Here is a 20,547-nt window from a genome sequence, read left to right as displayed (position 1 = left end):
ATTATACCAACATCAAATACAGTGAAAGCAGGGGTTATACTGTGGGGGAGGGACATACAAAGCAACAAAGAAATAATCTTATAAATATGTTAGAAACAATCGTATGAAAGAAAAAAAAACATTTGAGTACATGTCTTAGGTTCATTTCCCTAACATCACCTTATCTGATCTTTTCTGCTTGACTCAGAGGTATACTAGGTATTGCAAATAAGGGAAACCATGGGACCTATTTTTCTTTGGGCCTGGCTTACTTCACTTAATATAATTCTTTCCAAGTCTTTCCATTTCCTAACAAATGGGGCAATGTCACTCTTTCTGATGGAGGCATAGAATTCCATTGTGTATATATACCACATTGTCTTGATCCATTCATCTACTGAGGGGCATCTGGGTTGGTTCCATATCTTACTTGCTCTGATATCTTAAGCAAGCAAGTCCTTTCCCTTACTGGGTGGTTGTTTGTATTTCCTTGTCCAATACAGGGATTGATAGGGCTGACATTCTATAAGCCTGACACTAACTTGCAAAACTACAAAATCTCACTAAGTCTGATGAGAGAGCATCTGCTCACACTCACATTCAGAGTGCTAAGTGATATGTATAAAATGATAATCCATACCATTTTCCTAAAAAGATTTTGATAGTCTACTGGAGAACACTAAGTTCTGATGCGAAAGAGCAAAGATGGAAACTGTTAACTAGGTATCTGAATGTTATTCCCTTACTGCCCTTCAAAGGGAGCCCAGACATTGCCTGGTAGTGTAGTATCTATTTCATTTCAGATTCGCTTTTGGAATTTTAGTTTTAAGACAATCATAGGGTTTGGTTTCCAATTTTGTTCTGTATACAAAGCAAAGCTGCAACAATTTCAAATTCAAGCAGAACTGCTCTTCATACCACAGCCCACAGGAATGCTAACAGGACTAGGCTTTGTTCTATGGAGTGGGTAGCAGTAGCACTAGAAATACTTGTAAAATGGAAGAAAGGTGTGATATGCTTCGGATAAAGGATGAACTGCTAAGAGTAGGGAAGATAGGAAGACTTGGCATCTTAATGGAAACAGCTACAGAAGTAAGAGTTTAGTGTGCTGTATTTACTTGTACATCTCTATATCATAGAACTAAGTACTTTAACAGCAACCTTTAAAATCTGAAAATGGATTTTCCATTCATCCAGAGCTATGTATTGACTCAAACTAGCTCTTGTTCTAGAGAGGTCATCTGGCAGGTCACTTCCTATTGTACATGAAGTCTGAATCAAACTTTGAGAAGGTTCTATAAAATCACAGCAAATAGTGCTGGAGACCTGTGGAAAAACCCCAGACTCTTCCCCACTCTGAATACCCTATCTGCCAGTACCTTGTATACGGAGCATTCCTACAAGCTATAGGAAGTGGCAATCAATTTAATCATTTGTTCTGAAAATTAGTCGTGTCTTTTCAAGCAACCAAATTTCTTCCTTTTGATTATTTAGAAATAACTGTTTCCATGGGACAATCCAGGATACTACTTTTTCTTAGTCTTCAGAAAGAACAAAGAATAATAAGTCATTTTTCTTTTCAAATGTTTTTTTAAATCAATTGTGATCAAAATCTTATAAGTAATTCAGGTCGCAAGATTTTAAATACTCTATTAAGTGTTTAGTACTATGCTAGATGTGAGGGATTATATAGTATTTTCACACCATTTAAGCAGACAAAATTAGTTATTTTGTACAACTTGGTCTTGGCTACCCAAATACTTTCAAGTTCTGCTCAATCTCCAGCAAGTGAATAAAAATATTAATTTGTTTGGCACTGATTTCAAAAAAGAGGGAGATCAAATAAAAGAGATCTTAAATAATCTTTCACTAAGACAATGAACTTGACTGAAATGTGTATGGAGTAGGTATAAGGTCTGTCTTATTGGGAAAGTGGAATTTAGAAAGCAAGTCAGGACAACTTCCCAAGAAGGCCTGAAGCAGACATAAGGGTTCAGACTTAAGATGTGAGAAGAAAAGCAATGGCCAGAAGGTGAAAGAGTAGCTGAAGATCATTCCAATAGTTTGTGAGCAATGCACCAATGGCTCACACCTCTAATGTAGCAATGAAGGAGGCTGAGGTTGGAAGATTGTGGTTCAAAGCTAGCTGGAACAGGAAAATTTGTGAGCTGCTTATCTCCAATTAACCACCAAAAAGCCAGAAGTGGTGCTGTAGTTCAAGTGATAGAGTGATAGCCTTGGGCAAAAAAGCTTAGAGAGAGTGCCCAGGCCCCGAGTTCAAGTCCCAGGGCCAGCGTGCATGCATGCACACACACAAACACACAAACACACACACACACAAACCCAAATCAGATAAGCATAATGTATTTTCATATTTCTCCGTATAAAATTTACCTTTCTAATTCTCCATGAGTAGAAATGAAAATAAAACCAGTGGTTTGCTGTCAAAAATACCCTCAGTAATGCAATCTTCTTCCTTGTGGCCTGCAGGAGCCTGCCTGCAGCCCAGCATTGGCTTAAGGTAGAGAAAACAGCTGAATAGTTCATCTATGCTGAATAGTTACCAAGGGAACAGCCAGAGTTTTATGACATTGTGGTCAGATTAGAGGGAAATAGACTGACCCCACAACAATGCCAGAAGACCAGCTGCTTGGAAAATCACAATGATTACCCAAAGTCTTCTTTCAAAACATATGCACAACAACAGAAAATCCAAATGAGCACATATACTCATGAAACCAATTCCTAAAAAAAAAATATAAATCAACAAATCAACTGTAGAGTTTTTGCCTAAGTATAAAAGTCTATTTCTTCTTCTTCTCCTTTTCCTCTTCTTCTTTGTTATTAGATAGAATTTTGTTATGTTGTCTCAGTGAGATATATAATCTCAAGCCAGCATTAGTCAGAAAGAACACCAATCCATGTTGAAGTGGTTTAAAAGCAAACATATACCTAGCAGTCTTTGAACATCTTGGTTCTCTTTAGAAAATACTCTGTGGAATAGACACACAATCTCTAAACATCTCATTATGCCTGTTTTGTATCAGAGTGTTCCCTGCCATGCCAGCAAGTTAACCAGGTGGCCTAAGAGATAGCTTTAATGTAAGAGGATATGGTTGGCTTTGGAACTACATCCAAATGGCATAAAAAGCTTTGGTGCTCTTATGACAAATAACAAGGTAAATTGTTAAGGGCACTAAATTCTAGTCAATTCTGAAAGTATTTATTTGATGCTTGGATCTTAACGAACATTCAATACATGCTGGCTGAAGATAATCAATGTTTATTAAACATTACTCTGTGTGAGGCCCTGAGTTCTGACTGCTTGACATTTGTTTTCTCAGTTCATCACTGATGACCCACAGGAAGGAGGACACATTATCCATTTTCCCATTTCCCATGCAAGTGCACTGAGTCTTGGACAGGGTAAAGTAATTTGATTAACATTCTCTAGCTCATATACTCAGAAGTATACTGGTTTCTAACCACTGCTATATGTTCTCTAAAAGCACAGAAGCAAGTAATGCAGGTCTGACTTCCCACAGTGGGCAAGAGATGTATCAGACATTGTTTCTGTCTTCTCCGAGCTTATACAGCCATCTTCATTTCAGTGTATGAATATGGGGTGGGGGTGTGGAATTAGGTGGGCGTGAGAGAGAGAGGGTGACCATCTTTCTCATCCAGGTGAGAATGGACCTGTTACTACGAGAGAGGAAACATAATATTTTGGGAAACAACAAGGAAAAATTCGAATCCCACTTTACCTGGAGGAAGTTACCTAATCTATTTTAAAGGGAGTAAGTAGGAAATCTAAGCAAGGGAGCAGCTGGATGGAATTTTAGAAAAGCTTAGTGCTATCATCCAGACTCATTTCCATATGAGTGGACTGTAACAATTGCAAGGAGTCAAAAAACAAAAATGAGGAAGGGGAGGAGGTATGTCTCATCATCTGCACCTCCTCTTCTGAACTAAGCTGGTGTTGCATAAATGTTACTAGAGAAGTGAAGTTCTAAATTTTTCACATGCTAACTCCTTATTGAAGTTTTTTGGTTTCAGACAGTCTTTTTTTTTTAATGGGAATAGGAAGCAACCTTCTCATCTACTATATGAAAGAGGGTAGATGAGATGCCCATAGTTAGCAATAATTTAGTATTTCCTAACATGATAATGTGATACACTATGCAGGACAGATACTAAAATGAACACTTTGCTAGCCAAATTCCCCTAAAATAGTTCTTTCTAAATTTTCTGGATTTATTTTTGATTTTTTGCTGGTCGTGGGGCCTGAACTCTGGGCCCGGGAGCTGTCCCTCAGCTTTCAGCTCAAGGCTAGCGCTCTACTACTTGAGCCACAGTATCACTTCTGGCCTTTTCTGCTTATGTGGTGCTGAGGAATTGAACCCCGGCCTCATGCATGCAAGGCAAGCACTCTACCACTGAGCCACCTTCCCAGCCCTAAATATTCTAGATTTGCGCCAGTGGGTTTTTGAACTCAGCAACAATATGAAATTGGTGAAGTATGGCAAATTTCAAAAGGGCAGAGTGCATGTTTTGCATATTGTCTAGAATTATCTGAGAACTTCACTATATTCATAGTAGAGGTATTAGAACTCTATCTGATATATAGTGAATATTCATTAAGCATGACTTAATGAGTTCATGCTACTGTCTAAAATTTTGTGTTCTAGAGATACTCCTTGGTATGACATTTTATTACCACTTTTAATTGCGATAATCTACTTTGCTATTTTTATACTACCTAGAAAAGAATAGCAATGGCACAGATTAAATACATGGTTAAATAATATCTTCTATGTAAAAATTTTAGCAAATCAAAGGCATGCAATAAAACAAATTAAATGTGATTATTATTGAAAAACTCAAGTGGACAAGTGTGATTAAATTAGTGGATATTACTGCAATTAAATAGCCAAGTTATCTGTTATTCTCACTGGAAACTAAGAAGTTTAGGTATGGAAGAGTATAAGCAGGATATAATTTGTGTTATTCAACGACATTTTAGGTGTTGTGTGTGTATGTGTGCATGTGTGCGCATGCGTGTGCTATGTGAACTTTCTACAAATGAGCTATATATGTCTGTCCCGTGTAGGCCATTTTCTAATTCAGCTCATGATTTCTTATGTATCTGTGTGACAAGAATCTATAAGATCTAAAAGCTGTCTATTTTGGTTCCAGAAGCAATAGAAGCAAATCATAATTAGGTATTAAATCATTTATTAGATCTATTCTCTTTCCACATTCTATTGCTTTGATACTATTTAAAGTCAAAAGCTAAACACATGACTTTCTCTCTTTTTCCCCTCTCAAATCCAGCCTGTATCTAAATATTAAATAAAGACAACCTGAATGTAGAGTTGGAGCTATTAGGAAAGGAACCGAATGAAGGAAGAAAGAGACAGAGAGGGGAAAGCAGGAGATGGAAAACTGAGGTAGACATGACATGCTGCACTACATACACGTATGAGAATGTAAGAATGAGGCCCATTAATTTGTACAATTAATATGTGTTAATAATTACAATGAAAATAGGTAGAGGAAATTTTTTGATATATCAAAAAAGCACACAAAATATAATTAGCTCATTGTTTTAAGAGATAATCTTAAAAACTACCCATGAATAAAGGCAAAAATGTCACCCTGGAGTTAAGTTCTTTGAATTATTTAATAATCACATCTACAAAGAGCACACTAATGTATCCCATCAGTGAAGATTCTGGAGAGTATTTATTTGGTTTTTAAAATATAATCTTCAGAAAATCCTCAATATGCACAAGATGAGGGGAAAAATAAACACAGATGCAAAAGAAACAAACTGAATTGTGCTTTTTTTGGGTCCTCCACATAATTCTTGCAAATTCTTTCAAAATATGCATTTAGATCTTTTTATGTTCTGATTACATTCATCATTAAAACATTGGGTAAAATCCACCACTGCTACCATTGTGGAATTGGAAGTTTATGCTAGTTGTAAGAAGTATGACTTCTAGAATTCTCTGGTCACATGAAGAATTCTGATTCCCCATGGGTACTCAAAGTACCACAGAGAGGAAAAAAAACAAAGTAACCAAGAGTCTCCAGATTTCCCTGATGCCTAGATCAGCACCTGTGTAAACTCCATTTGAGTCAGACAAACTAAAACACATTGTCAGAGTATTTACAATCTTATATATCAGCAAAGTTTAATCTTGGGCAAGTTCCTTCCCTGGGCCTTATTATTCTCATCTCTTTCAGATGATCTCTAAAGACTCATTCTCCCTAATGACTGGAAGTCCTATCCTTTTTAAAAATTTTAATTTTATTGTCAAGGTGATGTACAGAGAGGTTACAATTACATATTTAAGGTCGTGAGTACATTTCTTGTCAAACATTGTTACCCCCTCCCCTCATTTTTCTCCCACTTTCCTCTCCTTTAGTGCCCGCCCCCAAGTTGTAAAGTTAATGTTCAACATGCCTTCTTGTGAGTATCGCTGTTGCAATGTTTGCCCTTTGTCTTTTGTCTCACCATTTTGTTGTTCCCCTCCCCTAATTCAGATAAATGTATGCACAATTCACAGGGTACCAAAATCAAATAGAGTGACAAGTGGAGTCCTTTTCTTATAGGCATAAACCCCAGATATCATCAGTAATTACTATAGAAAATATTATATGATCCTTTCCTACAATGCCTAAATTCTATGAAATCACTGAAGATGAGACTAAGACAAAATTGATATCAGATAACCACAATGGTAATGATGAAGTTGAGGATGGGAGCTAGTACTTATTGAGATTATAAATGGCTCAAATTATTTATGTTGGTATTACTGCTATTCATCTTTCATAGACAGGAAAACTGACTCTTACTCAGCTAAGGAGTAATTTTCCACAGATCTCATCAAATGTGCACCATAAATATTTGGGGGAAGGTAAGAGTTCTAATATAATGCCTGTTGTGGTATAAACTGGGCAGTTAGCATTATCTGTGAAAAAAAACAAATGTGATATGCATATCCTCTCATACGAAAAATTATGGAATGGCATCTTCAAAATGATGAAAAGAGTCTGTTTAGTTTATTATATCCAAGTGTAATTTTTTGTCTTTTATTACCCATTGGGTTTATTTGTAGATTCATAGGCACATTCTAGTTATTACAAATGAGGGAAACCATGCAATCTATGTTTCATTGGGTCTGGCTTACTTAGTTTAATAGAATTTTTTCCAAGTCTTTCCATTTCCTTACAAATTGGGCAAGTTCATTCTTTCTAATGGAAACATAGAATTCCATTATGTGTATAGATCACATTTTCTTGATCCATTTGTCCACTGAGGGGCATCTGGGTTGATTCCATATCTTAGCTGCAATGAACACGGTTGTGCTGGTGACTTTAGTGTGGCCTGGTTTGTGGTCATTTGGGTAAATGCCCAGGAGCGGGATGGCTGAGCCATAGGAAATCTCTGTCTAGTCTTTTGAGGAACCTCCATATTGCTTTCCAGAGAGGTTGAACGAGTTTATATTCTAACCAATGGTGTAGTAGCATTCCCCTTTGGCTACTTCTTAGCCAGCATTTGTAATTGTTAGTTTTTTTTGATAATGGACATTCTAACTGGGCTCTGTGGAATCTCAATGTTGTTTTGATTTGCATTTCTTTTACAGGTAGAGATGCTGAACATCCCTTCGTGTGTCTATTGATCACTCTTACTTCTTCTTCTGAGAAGTATCTCTTTAGATCTTTAGCCCATTTATTAACTGGGTTGTTGTTTCTTTGAGGATTTGCCTTGGGGGTTTAATTTTTTGAGCTCGAAATATATTTTAGATATGAGGACTTTGTTTGATGTGTAGCTAGTAAAGATCTTCTTCCATTCTGTGGGCTTTCTATTTATATTGCTAGCTATGTCCTTTGTCATGCAGAAACCCATCAGTTTGATACAATCCCATTTATCCAGTCTTTCTTTGATTTGTTGGGATTCTGGATCTTAGGAAGTTTTGGCCTGTGCTAAGGAGCCCTATTGTTCCCCCTATCCTGTATCTGGTCTTACATTGAGATCTTTAATCCATTTAGAATTGATTGTGGTGAAAGGCAATATATAAGGATCTAGCTTCCATTTTCTGAATGTGTACAGCTAATTCTTCTGCAACAGTTGTTGAAAGGCTTTCTTCCATCCCATGATTTTGGCTTCCTTTTCAAATATTAGGTGGTTATAGGTCTGTGGGTTCATTTCTGAGTCTTAGGAGAAGATCATAAGGTCTCAATAGCTATATGTATACAATTATATAAAATGATGCTTCAATAGCTATATGCATACAATTATATAAAATTATGTGGAAATAAGAGGTTTGTTATTTTACCTTTTGTGGTTTTTGTTTCTTGTTTATTTTCTTTTGTCACTATTTCCTTTTGTCACTGTTTTTTTTTTTAATTTCTGTACTTTTGTCTTAAATATATGTTTATCTGATGTGGGGAGGGGAAGAGGAAGCACAGAAACAGTGGGACTAAGGGTGAACTAATTCAGCAGTGATACTCACTAGACACTATGTTGGAAATGAACTATATAATTTGGAGAGGGAAGGCGGGCTGGGAGGTAAGAAATTGGGAGAAAATGAGGAAGGAGGTACACTGTTTAAAATGAAGTGTACTCAATACCTGACTTTTGTAACTGTAACCCTCTGTATATAACCTTTACAATAATTTTTTTTTAAAAAATGATGAAAGGAGTAAATATTTATATATAACCACTAAAAAGTCATTAGTATGTTTTGGTTATGGTTTAAAAGTGAACACTACAGATTTGTGTGTTGTAGCTAGGTTCACAGTGTGTCAAAGGTGACAGGGACTGAAGTAGATCTTTAACAGGAACAGTCATTTTGTGTTTTTTGGATGTGCAGTCTTAGTCTTGCAAGTAGATAACTCATTTCTACTAGGCTTTTGTTTTTCTTTTGCTTGTTTGTGGGGCTTGAACTCAGGACCTGAGTGCTGTCCGTGAACTTTTTTGCTCAAGCCTAACATTCTACCACTGTAAATCACAGCTTCACTTCCAGTTTTTTGGTGGTTAATTGGAGATAAAGCTCTCAGAGTCTTTCCTGCTCAAGCTGGCTTCCCATGATACTTAGATCTGTACTTCCTGAGTAGCTAGGATTATAGGTATGAGCCACTGGCACTGGCTGATTTCTAGTAGTTTTAGCTGAGCATGTCACCCTTTTGATTTTCTCTTCCTTCTTGCCTTGCCTTGCAACTTCTCTTACTTTCTATTCCATGATGATTTTCTTAATTTTTATTGTGTTGATCCATGGCATCAATACAATTCCAATCAAAGCTCTGCAGAATTTTTATAAAAAGTGCTAAGCTAAATAAAATATACATAAAAAAGCAAACTAATGACAACAGCAAAGACAATTTTGAAAAAAAGTGAAAAATATTATATGACCTGATTTCCAGATTTGTTTCATCATTGCAGTTTTCCAGAAAGTGCAGAAATTGGTGAATGGATATGTGTGTGTGTGTATGTGTGTATGTATATATGAAAAGACAGAGAATACAGTAATAGACCTCTCTCTCTCTCTCTCTCTCTCTCTCTCTCTCTCTCTCTCTCTATTTTGGTGCCAGTACTGGGACTTGAAATCAGGGACTTAATTCTCTGACTTGGGTTTTTCACTAAAGGCTGGTGCTCTACAATTTGAGTAAGCCATAGCTCCACTTCTAGTTTTTTGCTGCTAAAGTGGAAATAAGAGTCTCTGAGACTTGCATGCCTGGGCTGTCTGTGAACTGCAATTCTCAAATCTCAGTCTTCTGAGTAGCTATAACAACTGCTACTGGGACAAATAAGCACCCATATTTGGAAAAACGTAACCATGGTCCATACCTTGGTCACCATATAAAATAAACTTGACTGTATAAAGGTCTAAAATCTTAGAAGAACCCCACATAGAGTAACACAATAGCACATAAAATAGTTAAGTATGTGTTACTGTAAGTTTGAAAATGGTCTTCTTGGAAAAGAAAGCCCCCAAATTAAGGTGACATAAAGGGAACTTCTGTCATAGGGTTGCTAATGTTCCAAAAATGTGTTCATTCAACGATAATTTAATGAAGTATACATTAGAACACAAATTTACATCATACATAAAATCCTTATTATTTTCTAAAGACACTTCAGTGTCATTTGATGGTCATTCTGAGACTCGGTTCTTCACATATAAAATAAAGATATTCAACAACAGCATCCCAATTCCTTGCTTTGGAATAATAGCTGACTGCATGCTTCTTTAGATAAATTTACTTGAGACAAATAGATTTATCTGCATTTCTAGAACTGATTCTTTAACTTAGAATGATGAGTTAAAACCTCCCTAACTGGGTCATCACCAGAGCTTACAAGGTTCTAGGTATTCTCTAATCTCATCTGCTACTCCCCAACATGCTCATTTCCCCACAGCTGCTCAGGACCCTTCAGTGTTCCTCCAATACTGAAGGAGCTCTTCTTCATGGCTTTTAAGTCAATGCACAAAAATGGTCTTCTCAAAGAGTCAACCCTGACTCATATACTAAACACTTTAACCTGCATCTGTACCCTATTTGTTCTTTCTATAGCATATATAGTCTTCTAACATGCTGCAACATTTACATTGGTGTTTTGATGATAGTTTAGTATATGTCTTCTCCCACTCAAAATATAAGTTCACAAAGGCTTCACAAAGGCAATTGTTTCTTCCTATGCTCTTCTCTGATGCCTCTAAGGAGCCTGGTGCAACCTAACTCTAGATAATTAAAACTTTTAAAGGAAGTAGTGATTTCTCAATGCATTGATGAACTGTCTCAGAAGGTGTCTCTCACATTCCTATTTTATAAAGCCATTAAAAAAATCTGAACTGCAAAGGATTGTAGTAGAGGATTGCAATTTAGCATGTCTATTTATGTGCCAAGTGCTTCTAATCAGACACTTCTTCCCCTAAGTAGTAGAGTGCTAGCCTTGAACAAAAGAACTCACGGACAGTGTCTAGGCCCTGAGTCCAAGCTCCATGACTGACAAAACAAACAAAGAAACAAACAAAAAACCCCACCCAAACCCTCAACTATAGGAAATGTTAAGTTCAGCAATAATCCTAAGATACAAATGGGAATATTGAGATGACATTTTTAGAAACTTTTTTTGGCAAACATTTAAAATGTTTAAGGCTAGTAAGAGTGTAAGAAAGCAGATATTCTTATACATCACTGGGAAGAATGAACTGATGCTTCCTCTTTGGAGGGTCATTTCAGTAGAAAATGGAAATGCCCATACATAGGTAACTCAGCAAAGCTGTTCTATAAATCTACTCAAAGTCTCAAATTTTAGTGAAGTTAAGTGCACAAAGGTATTAGTTTTTAATGTCAACATGGAAATGTAACTTCTCATCATTAGGGAAGTGACCAAGAGAAAGAATTATGGGTCATCCTACCTACAGAATTCTATAGCACCATTAAAAAGACGACGACACATATGCATTATCATTCTGAGAACAATACCAAACACACATTGTGTGTGTGTATGTGTGTGTGCGTGCGTGTGTGTGTGTGTGTGTGTGTGTGTGTGTGTGTGTGTGTGTGTGTGTGTGTAATTGCGCTTTGAAATCAGGGCCTGGAACTCACTGGGATTGCTTGCTCGGTTGACTCTTCACTGCATCAGCCTCATCTCTGGCCCTGCTTTTTGTTGGTTATTTCATTGAGGGTGTTTATTAAACTTTCCTGTCTGGCCTTCTTCTGAGACATAATTCTCTAGATCTCAGTATCCCGAGTAGCTAGGATTTTAGGCATCAGCCACTAGCATCTGGTATCCAAGAATTCATTTTTATGGAAGAAAGCAAAAGCAAGATGCAGAACAATATGTATACTACTGTGCATAAATACAATCAGAGATGTATTCTTGTATAAAATTCTAGTGGATATATATCTTATTAACAATAGCTTCTTCTATGAAGAGTTTAGAGGACTTCTGTTGTTTATTTTTGCATTAAGATCTAGATACCCTTCTGATCCTCACATGCATACTATTAGTTTTTTTTTTCTTCTGAGAAAACCTATAAAATCAATATAGTCAGGCACACTTTATGGGAAGTTAAGCATTTATACATTCTGAAAACACGAAATACTTCTACTTGTGAAAAGAAGAAGGATTTCAACAATAAAAAAGGATTTAGTGGTATTAATAAAGAACTTCCTTAAAACAGCAAGCTACTGTTAACATAATTAATAGAGCAGAGTACATAGAAATGGGAAGCAGTCCGTGGAGATGTCTGGAAGTTTGCAGCAACCCACATGGCAGGCTTCAACAACTCCTGCAAAAAATACCTCAGTGAAAAAGTAGTTCAGGACAAGTCCATAAAAAGAACGCTTTAAAGTTTAAGTGGTTTAGTATCCACTGTGAATGTAAAGGTTAAATGGGTATTAAAAAGCAATAATTCCTTCTGATTAAGTTTTTAGCAAAAGACAAGAGCAAGATTTCAAAATAAAATATGGACTTTGTTCACCATTACTAGAGAGGTTTGGTAGGAGTTAAAGTCTAATTGATTGAGTGGGAGCTTTTCTTTATTTATTTTTAAGATAAAGGTCATGTTGAAAAGTTGGAATCTTCTTGCTGTGGCAGACTGAATGGGAACCTGTTAAAAGGCAGCTGACTAATTCTGGATTTTTAAAAAAATTTTTAATTGAGAAGACTTGGCTCATGTGAAAGAAGAAAGAAGCTGAACAACAACACCCCACACGCATGCACACACACACGTAGCTGAACCGGCAATTAAATAATTATTCATCACAAATAATCACCCCTTTAAGTGAAGAGGGTGGAACCCAAGTTGCAGATGTATTTTCAGACACGGAGAAAGAAAATTCACCAGCAAGTGATCGAGTTCAGAATATCAAAACATGAAATTTAGACAGAAGCCTCAGAGAGTTTGCAACTTCCCTTCTCTTAGACTTCATTCTCTTACTTCTAAATTCGGCATTTTCCCAGGTGAGGCGTCCTAAGTCATTAAGAGTGCTTGACCGAGTCAACATGTTGCTACATTCAGGGTTTATGGAAGTGTTTTCTGACACTAGGCACTATGTATCACCTATTTCTCCAGCAACCTTGAGTAGTATCTCAATGAAACCTACCTTACACTTTAAAATGTACCTAAAAGAACTGGATCCTGGATGAAGAGGACAGAGGACAGAGATGAAAAGCTGATCTGTAGGGATGAGATAAAATGGACTAAGACATTTAGCTTGAAAAGAAAGCTGGTTACTAGAGAATGGAGAGTTATCTGTGAATGTCTGGGACTGTACACATTATTATGTTCCTGGAAAGGGATAGATCTATGACTTCCATTGTCTACTGTTAGAGAAAAATATCAGAAAGCAGTATCAAGAGTAAAGGTCCTGGAAACTGGCTGAGTTTGTGTTTAAGTTCCTTGCCATATTTAATCCGAATGGGTAAATTACACAACCCTCAAGTCTCTGTTTTCTCCTTTATTAAATAGGATGGATCAAATACCCATCACATAAATATTCACTGAATATTAAATGACCACTGTTTCTAGGCACGGGTGGCTCATGCCTGTAATCCTACCTACTCAGGGGGCTGAGATCTAGAGATCTGTTTTGAAGCCAGCCTGGGTGGGAAGGTCCATAAAAATTACACACACACACACACACACACACACACACACACACACACACACACACATACACACACACACACACACATACACACACACACACACATACACACACACACACACACACCAGCGCGCTGAAAGTGAAGATGTGACTCACATGGTAGATCTCTAGACTTGAGCAGAAAAGATCAGTAACAGCACCATGAGTTCAAGTCTCAGGACCAGCACACACATACAAAACTACTATTATTCATATTTTATGCCATACAAACTTTAAGTGCTAACCACAGATGCAAAAATGTATGATGGATATAACCTTTGCAGCAGTTCTTTTAAACAAGTATTTATGTATTTATGTATTTATTTATTTATTATCAATGGCGTATTCTCATTCTTCTGGTAAAGACTAGGAGACTCAAGGAAGTTAACATACTTGTCCCAAGTTCGCAAACAAATGACAGCAGAGAATTCATTTTGAGTTTAATGCTTACTGACCTCAGAGCATTATTTTTTTTTCCTCAATAGAAGAAGCTCTACAAAACACAAATCCAACAGAAGTTACAGGCCCTTCTCAGAAGTTGCTCTTCTTGGGAGTATAAAAAATGCACATATGAGATAGGCATGGTGACCTGTAAGCCCAGTCACTTGGGAGATGAAGATAAATGGATCCTTAATTCCAAGCAAAACGATCAAAATCAAAAAGGCTGGAGGCAAGACTCAAGTGACAAAATGCTTGCCTATCATGAATGTGGTCCCTGTTCTAATCTCTAGCATCACAAAAGCAAATAAACAGGCAAACAAACACACAAAAAGTGCTTAAACATATAGATTAAGATATGCTACATGGTAAATGGAACAAAATAGAGAATGATTATTTCCAAGTTTGGAAACCAAGGGGTTAAGGAAGCAGGTGGCACTGGAATTGTATGATTTAGAAACAAAGAAGTAGAAAAGGCATTCCAAAGCAGTGTTCAGGAAAAGATGTGAGTTCTTGGGGAATACAAAACATATCAGGATGGTTGTAGTATAGAATGTGTGAAATGAGATGAATAATTTAGGTCAGATGCAAGGCTTTGATTTGTTTCCAACACTTCTATATGCACAGGTTCAGAAGACTCCCTGATTTTAATCTGTAGGTTAACACGCACTTATTTATCTATTCATTCATTTATCTATTTAATCATCATTCATTTATCTATTTAATTGTCTCTCCTGGGGTCTGAACTCAGGGCCTGGGTACTATCCCTGTGCTCAAGGCTAATGTTCTACCCCCTGAGCCACAGTTCCACTTCAGACTTTTTGGTGGTTAATTGCTGATAAGAATCTCATAGACTTTCCTGCTCAGGCATTCTTTGAACTGTGACCTCAGTCTCCTGAGTAATTAGGATTACAGACATGAGACACCAATGCCAAGCTGTAGGTTAACATGTAACCAATATGAACCCTCATTCATTAGCACCTCAAGCAGGATGTACTGGATTAGCTTTTCTAAGAGCTTTACCACTAATTTGCAGCTCAATCCTCTTGTATGGGATGCATCAACACGTTTGGTCTGAATGAATCCAAGTGAGAAGAACATTTTGACAGCTTGACCATAGTTTTCTAGAAAACAATAATAAAGACTTCTTTCCCTATTGGTTTCAGTGTTCTGCTTTGTCCAATCACCAAAGCCTGTAGTACCATCCCAGAACCCAGTGTTGTGTTTGTGTTTCCAAGACAACTGGTCTGAAGATAATATCTCGAACAGCTATTTCTGTTTCTTAGGGACAACAAATTTGTGGCCAAGTCAGATTTGTAGACATGGCACTTCTGAGCTCTAATTTTAAAGCTAGTTCAAATTTCAGAGGGAAAAGAGAGGCCATTTCAGTAGGAAGAAAAGTGGATCTGGTTCAATCAGAAGGGATGGTTTTAAGGTTTGGAAAAAGGGAGAGTTATTGTGATATGTGTAGACAAGTAGAGAATATTCTGACCTAGGAATGAAAAGGATGCAATCTGGATATTATTCTGAAAACAATCATGAGAAAGTCATTGATAATATGGTATCAGTTAGTTCAGGAAAAGATTGGAAATATGGCTCCAAGTCAAAGATGTCTTCCTATTTAATCATCTGGTAGAAAATGAAGCTGGGCTCATATTTGAGATAATAAAAAAATTCTTTCATTTGTCAAGGTGCTTTTTAACCAAGGGATTTTTAATTCAAGCTCATTTCATTTTAGTTTCAGGAAACCAGGAGAATTAGAAAGATGTGGAATACATGGTGTGTGGCTAAAAACCACAACACTTAGGGAAGAGGCTGCCATTCACTTACAATGTTGCTTCCTCATCTCTTCCATTGCCAAAGACCTTTCAGGAAACTCCTGTAATGGATGAGTGGTCTAAGATGTAATAAAATGGCTGAGCTTTCTGTTACTTTTGGGAAAGAGGCCAAAATCTTTAGCAAGGCCTAAGTTCTTCATGGTTTATCTTTCAAAAAAAATCATCTTGTACTATGCTTTTCCCTCAGTCTTCGGGCTCTGACCACATAGGCCTTTTTCAGTTCCTCAAGTCAGCAGGTCCTGCTGTCTGAGAGGTCTCAACTCCTACTCATTCATCATAGTTCGGTACAGTATCACTTCCTTAGGAATGTCTGCCTTGGGTCAAGTTCTTTTGTCCTAATTGTCTTAGGACATTACCCCTTCCCCCCCCCACCCCCAAATCCTCTTTATTGATTGGAACAAACACATTATGGGATGAGATACTTATCTGTTTTCCGCTGGCCACTGAACATTCAGATCTTGTGCAGAGTAGGTTTACAATTGAGCTTTGCCAAATAATGGATAAAAACTTTCCTCCTCAAAAATATGGCAAATCAGAGAGCTAGGGCTGTTCTCTGTCATTACTCTGCCATCTTGTCTATAATTATGTAAAAAGCTGTGTGGCATGCAAGTGGTTACAGATGTATTAATTGAATTATGGTAGACTCTAGGGAGAACTCAAATAGCGTACTTCCTTAGAAATGCAAAATCAAAGAAAGCACCAGGAAATGGGTACTTTCAAGGGAGATGGTAGGGCCAAGAGGACAAGAAGGGTAGATGTATGAAGTTGGGGTGCGAGAATGCAGTCAAGAATTCATTCCACATATTACAAAATTAAGAAAAGGGGGCTGGGAAGGTGGCTCAGTGGTAGAGCGCTTGCTTTGCATGCCTGAGGCCCTGGGTTGGATTTCCCAGCACCACATAAGCAAAAAGAAAAAAAGCTGGTGCTGTGGCTCAAGTGGTAGAGTGCTAGCCTTGAGCTGAAGAGCTGAGGGACAGCGCCCAGGCCCAGAGTTCAGGCCCCACGACTGGACACGCCCCAAAAAAATTAAGAAAAGGGAAGGGGTTGATGGAGGTAGTGACAGAACACTGAAAGGGGTGACAGCAATCAGTATGTACTTTGTTAATAAACAGCTTTGTACAATGGCAACTCCTTTGTACAACTATTTGAAGATAACAAAAACTTGTTTTGAATTTTTACAAATGAGTAAAATTTTTAAAAATAAGTTAAATCTGTCAATACAGATGAATTTCAGGCTATATGGTATTATTGGAGAAACAATATGTATTGGCCATTAATTCAAATCAGATCATTATAAAAAATATGTCCTAGAATATAGCAATTATATATATATATATACATATAGCAAGCATTTATATATAGTGACTATGTATATAATGTAAATATGTGTTTTGAGTTACCTTTCCTGTTAACATTAAGTGAAATTATTAAGGGCAGATCTGGTGGATGAAATTATGTCTAACACAATTTTTTTTTAACCGCATCCTACTCTACCATCGTTTCTGTGGTCACAGATACCCAAGTCTAGACAGGGTCTTGTTCAGCTCTTTTAGCTCCTTTCCAATGCAAAAGCCAATTCTTATCACAGCAGTCATTAAGACCTTCAGTGTGACTTCATTGGTGAGACTACACAAGGAACCTTTAGCTCCTATTCATGTGTATCAAATTCCTTTTGGATCAGAACTCAAATCTTCTCTGTGACTCTTTCCAGTGAAACATTTTTTTAACATCAAGAAATGGGTTTGAAAAGGGTCACTTTCTTCGATTTGCCCCTCTTTGCCCTCTGATAGGAGTCCACCTAAATATAAATTGAGAGCAAGACATAGTGGCAGGAGATGATACAGACACTTAACCTGTAGTTGCAGAAAATGCCAGAAAATTAGAGACACTCTACTTCATTCTAGGAGACTCAAGAGTTATCTTCCTCACGAACAAACCATTAGTGTTTTATATGACATTTGGTTATGAAATGGACTTGAAATAATAATAGAGGGAAACCATCAATGTATGTCCGGGCCTCACTTTTAGAGATGCTGATTATATTGTTTTGGGATAGAGATCTTGGCATCAGAATTTTTTTTAACAGTCTCTTGGACAGAAAATTTCATCTCTATGAAACTATTGGCCATCAATACACATCATCCATGTATGGATAATGCACTGCAGGGAACAAAATGTACATCACTTACAAAGACACCTATCCAAAACAGCAACTAAAAGGCTAAATTCACTGCCTGAAGAAATCTTTCCTTACTTTAATTTCTACCTTTGAGGAGGCTCAAAGAGAGTTTCTGTGAGAAAGTCCTGGCTGGACATCAACCAAAACAAGGACTCCTTTCCTAGAAAGGAAATTCCAGCTGAGCACTGAAATGGCAGGCTCATACCTGTAATTCGGGCTACTCCAGCTGCAGATGAGATCTGAGGATGCTAGTCTGAAGTTTTCCTGGGCAGACAAATCTAAGAGCCTCTCATGTCCAATTACTCAGCAACATCTCAAAAGTGGAGGCATGGCTCAAGTGACAGAGCACCAGCTTTGAGCAAGAAAGCTAAGCAAGAGCATAAGGCCCAAATTAAAGCCCCAGTACTAGCCCAATAAATAAAAAACAAATGAATTTATTATTTGTTGTGGCATTGCCCAAAAGGAAATCACTCTTTGCCTGACTTATGTAAGTGTAACCCATCTGTTTTTAACATTTTCAAATAAAAAAAAATTAGAAAAATAAAAACAAAAAAAGTAAAAAGAAAGGGAATTTCACATGCAAGTGATCTTATCAGATAAGGTAAGACTAAAGACCCTCACAGATATAGGAGTGTGGGGTTCTACAGGGCAGGACTACCATATGGTATCCCCGTCTCCCGACAACACTGTTACCACTCCTGAAGGCTCTCCCACGGATGGCAAACCCAGCTGAGTGGGAGGCTAGAAAAGCTACCCACTTACCCATATGGAAAGGCTCCAAATGCCCCACTGCTAATTAATAAAACACACGTGCCTCCTAGGAGTAGGCTTTACTATTCACGGCTGGCTGGTGGTTACTGCTGCTTCAGGACAGCAGAGACGTTGTTAAGTTAGACCTCTGATGTGGCCTCACAAGCCCTACAGTGAGAAAGGAGGCTTTACTTGATTACATTAACACATTTTTTTTCTATTTGTCAAAAGAAACTTCTGTGTTCTTCTAGCTATCAGCCAGCCCCCTCAGAAGCTAATGACCCCTACAGATACGCTTCCTGTGATGTGGAGCAGTGCCCACCAGAAGCAACTAGCTCGCAGTCCCTAGCCCTGATTTTTGTTTTCCTTTCTTGGCTGACCAGTTTCTGTTGGTATTTTATATATATATATATATATATATATATATATATATATATATATATATATATATATATGTATTTTTTCCAGTTTCTTTTTTTTATTTTTTCATTGTGAAAAAACTGTACAGAGGGGTTACAATTACATGGGCAAGATAATGAGTACATTTCTTATCAAGCATTGTAGCCTCCTCCTTTGTTTCCCCTTCCCATCCCTTCCAAGTCTCCCCACCCAATCCTTCCCCCAGCCCCCACCAAAGTTGTAAAGTTCGTTTTCGACATGACAACTTGTACTTCTCATTGTTGCAACGGGTCCACCTGTATCCTTATATATGTATGTATTGTAAAGATACTGTACAGATGGGTTACAGTTACATGAGCAAGGTCATGAGTCCATTTCCTATAGAGCATTGTTACACTTTCCTTTATTTCTCCCCTACTATCCCTTCTCCCCCTTCCCGCTCTCCCACACAAGGTTGTAAAGTTCATTTTTAACATAGTGTCTTGTACATCTCATTGTTACAATGGGTATTCTGTATCCTTATTTCAGCATTTTGTTATTTCCCTTCCCCCTCCACAAATTAGAAAAACGTATATACAAGATACAGGACACTGGGATCAAATACAGTGACAACAGGGGTTGTACCATGGGGGAAGAACATACAAGGAAACAAAAAAAATCACATAGTACCTTATAAATATATTAAAAAAAAACAGCAACAAAGATAAAACTTCTTGTGTCCCTCTTTTGGGTTTCATTTCACTTAACATCAGATTATATGGTCATATGTACATAGCTTTTGACCTCTTCTGCTTGTCCTAGACATATACTAGTTATTGCAATTAAGGAAAACTATGGGACCTATATTTCTTTGGGTCTGGCTTACTTCACTTCATATAATTTTTTCCAAGTCTTTCCATTTACTCACAAATGGGGTGCTGTCATTCTTTTTGATGCAGACACAGAATTCATATATATATATATATATATGTATATATGTATGTATCACATTTTCTTGATCCATTCATCTACTGAGGGGCATCTGGGTTGGTTCCATATCTTAGCTATGTTGAATAATGCTGTGCTCCAGGCACAGCTGTGCTCTAGCCTAGTCCTGATTTTCCTTCAATAGAATATTCAAGGTGTTACTTCTCTTCTTCATGAGAATCTTCCCTTTCAACAAGTAAGGAATTTTAAAAGAAATCTAGCATCTTCCTTAGTTTATACTATCCACACATCTGCCCTCAGATGCCATAGGAAGATAGATGTGCTCCAGAGATGCAGATAAGCAAACCCCAAATCCATACTAAAAAA

At 37.3% G+C, this 20,547-nt stretch overlaps 1 protein-coding gene across 6 annotated transcripts in view; it reads right to left on the bottom strand.

Annotated features, from left to right (window-relative positions):
* The window catches only part of Lpp (LIM domain containing preferred translocation partner in lipoma), a 694,821-nt gene that overhangs the window by 71,235 nt on the left and 603,039 nt on the right, over positions 1–20,547 (bottom strand). The window lies entirely within an intron of this gene.

This window comes from Dipodomys merriami, unplaced genomic scaffold (genome assembly GCF_024711535.1).
Source record: "Dipodomys merriami isolate MVZ:Mamm:240054 unplaced genomic scaffold, mDipMer1.0.p SCAF_2, whole genome shotgun sequence".
Classification (NCBI taxonomy): domain Eukaryota; kingdom Metazoa; phylum Chordata; class Mammalia; order Rodentia; family Heteromyidae; genus Dipodomys; species Dipodomys merriami.
This window is presented reverse-complemented; position numbering and strand designations above follow the sequence as displayed.